Source organism: Heterocephalus glaber, unplaced genomic scaffold, assembly GCF_053883595.1.
Source record: "Heterocephalus glaber isolate CG9 unplaced genomic scaffold, H.glaber_assembly_v1.0 deba00000594, whole genome shotgun sequence".
NCBI lineage: Eukaryota > Metazoa > Chordata > Mammalia > Rodentia > Bathyergidae > Heterocephalus > Heterocephalus glaber.
In genome coordinates, this window is record NW_028258151.1 from 18,450,639 (window position 1) to 18,454,096 (window position 3,458).

Sequence of the window (3,458 nt, forward strand, 5' to 3'; positions counted from 1 at the left end):
CCTTCTGGACACCCCCAGCTCTAGGGCTGCCTTCTCTCCCCAGTACAGGTGGGAGGGGAGAGTCCCACTCTCCAGTGCTTGGACCAAGCACCCTCTCTGGGCTCCCAAGAACCTAGGCAGGCATCACCCTTAAGGAAAAGCCACAGTTCCTGCCCCTGTCCAACTAGGCTGTGGACAAATTGAGGGTAAAGTTTGGCCCCTTGTTATCTCGGGGATCTGACCCAGTCTGGCAATGGCGGGGGATCAGGAGAATCTGTTGGATGGAAAGAAAGAAGAGATGGAGGGAGGAGGAGAGGAAAGGAAAGAGGAAGGGAGGAAAGGAGGAAGGGAGGTTGGACAAGTGGAAGAATTTAAGGAAGACTAGAAATGTAGATGAATAGAAAATGGATGGAAGATGGATGGGAGGAAAGAAAGGAGGGAAGGAAGAAGGAAGAAAAGAAGGATGGACAGGAGGAAGGGAAGAAGGGGCAGGGAAAGAAAGATGGATATATAGGTGAGCAGTGGACCGAGGGAGGAATGAAGGAATAGATGTGCACAGATACAGTCGACGCACTTGGGGTTCAGCCGTGGGGATGGGTGGGAGCTGTCCACATCCAGCACAAGCTGTGCCCTTCCTCTTACAAATAAAATGGCACCCAGTCACCCTCAAGCCCAAGGCACAGGGTCTCCCCGAACCGAGTTGCTCTGCACTGGGGAGGTGCCGATCAGTGCCCAGGCCGACTCCCCGCACACGATGAGCCTGTGGACACCGGTAGCCAGGCATGCCTGCCAGGTCACACAGCCCGGTTCCTGTGCACTCTGAAATCCCCTGTGAGTATGGAAAGACCCAAAGCCCAGGGACTTTTCCAGATGGGTTTTGTTTTGCCAACGAGAAGGAATTCTAATATATCCAAGCGATCAGAGAATTTCGAAAGCCGCCAGTTGGGAGGTCCTACCAATATGGACATGCCCCCACTTCCACCAACCAGGGGAAGCGCCAACCCAGAAAGGGCCCTGCTTTGCTGCCCAGGAAGGCATTGCCACACACACAGCTCTGACCGAGGGGTTTCAGCATCCCCCCATCGCCTGCCTGTAGACTCAGCATCAGAGTGCTCACAGCAATGGACCCTTGAGAGTCCAACGAGGCTGCTGGCCTGTCCACCTGGCCCTGTCCCACCTGGACATCCTCCTCCCAACTTCACAGTTCCTTTTCTTGGTGCAGCCCCAAAATCTGGGGCCAGGGACAGAGAGAGCCTTGTGCTCCTCCTCCAAGGTACCAAAACACCACATCAGGAACGTGGGTACTTACGTGGAGCTGTCTGGTGAGAAAACAGCGTGGAAAGTAGGATCGCAGTTTTGCAACCTTATATCCACATGCAGAGAAACAAAGACTGGAAGACCCTAGCAGGTCCCTTAACTGCCCACCCGGCTGACCTGTAGTAGGTCGAGCCCCACAGAGCCAACTGCCACATCTGACAGACACCCCAGCCCTGCTGACTACTCCCACTGCCCCCATCTGCTGTCACCTGTATCTGCCAGCTGTGCACAGCTGAGTCATCCAACTGTTAATGCCTCCTCATTTTTCATTATATCTGTATAATCTGATTGACTTCGTTAATTGGTATACACACCAATGAAACCTAAGTACAAAAAGACAGTTATTAATTTTATGAGGGCAAAGCCGGATGCTTTAGAAAACATTGACACAGATAAATTACTTGGAAAAACCCCCAAAATCCCACTTCAAAATGAGAGGAGGGGCAGCTGCTACATCAAATCAATGTACACTTATGCTATTTGGGGTTAAATAAGATGCTGATAACCAAGATCATGTGTCTTACTGCTCTTCTTCCTTCCGTCAACAGCTTCATTCTCTGATTAGCCTTCTGGCCGCCTTGACCTTGGTGAATAAGGTGACTTCTCCTCCCCTCCCCCCAAAAAAATTCTTACCGTGGCTCTTCTAGGGTGCCAGGTGAGTTTCTTCTTGGTATTTTTCTATATTTTCCAGATTCTAGGCAACAAGCATATATCACTTTTAAGTCAGAAATTAAAACGAGCATCTTTTCAACCCATGTCAGGCATTAGAATTGCTGTGCCAGGCGCCCTCTGCCAGGGTCTGTGCTCATCCCACAGACTGAGGATCCTCATGGGTTGGGGGTGCTTGGTCACCATGCTGTTTCCATTTGGGGCCCCAATCACTCTTTGTTGCAGGAGGGGGAGGCTGTTCTGGGCACCATAGTAGGATGCTTCATCTCATCCCTGGTGCTTAGTTGTTTACCCATATCTCCTCTTAACTTTTTTAAAAAGTAAAACTCAGTGGTTTTTAGTGTATTCACAGAGTTGTGCAACCATTATCACTATCTAATTTTAGAACATTCTCATCACCCCATACCTGTCAGCAGTCAGTCCACACCCACTTCCCCACTGGGGCCCCGAAAACATTACACATTACACGGTGCTCTCCTTTCTGTCTCTGGACATCTTGTAAAGGAGTAGGGTGTGGCTCATGGGTAGAACACTTGCTTAGTGTGCATGAGGCCCTGGGTTCAATGTCTAGCACACACACACAGCACACACACACACAGGCTTCTTCCACTTTATATCCACACTGTAGCTGAGTAAGATCCCACTGTATGGCTGGGCCACAAGCTGTTTTTACATCCTTTGGTTGATGGGCCACTGAGTTGCTGACACACTGGAGCTTTTATGCTGCATGAAGATCCAGGTACAAGTTTCCATGTGGACAAATGCTTTTGCTTTTCTTGGGCAAGTACATGGGATCAGAGTGGCTGGGTTATATGATGACTGTGTGTTTAACGTCTTGAGGAGCCACCCGCTGCTTTCTGCAGAAGCTGCACCATTTTCTACATTTCCCACCAGCCATGACTGAGGCTCTGATTTTTTTCATACCTCACGGCTGTTCCCCACTACCTGGATCATTCATTTTATTTTATTTTTTTATTTATATATTTATCGGTACATTTTAGGTATACGTTTACATTTATCATTGGGTGCTTGTACCTGAACATGATGTATCTTGGTTCTTATTTTTCCCTCATTACTTAGGTGCCCTTCACCCCCTCCACCCTTCCCTATTTACATAGACTTTGTTTCCATTTTTTTTTCTTTCTCATAATTTTTCCTTTCCCTTCTTCCCTTTCCCCTTCCCCTCCCACCACCCCTACTGGATCACTCATTTTAGATCTCTGAGTTAGTGACTTGCATTTATCTCATTCTGCTTTGAATTTCCAATACCTCAGTGACTGGGAGTGTTGAATGTCTTCATTACTTGTTGGTCATTGGATGTTTTCTTTGGAGAAAAGTCTATTTCAAGTCCTTTGTCCATTTTTAACTGGGTTATTTGTCATTTTATTGTTGACTTGTAAGTTTTCTTTATATATTCTGAATACTAGGTCCTTGTCAAATATAAGATCTACAAATATTTTCTCCTACTCTCTGAACTGTCTTCTCACTTTCTT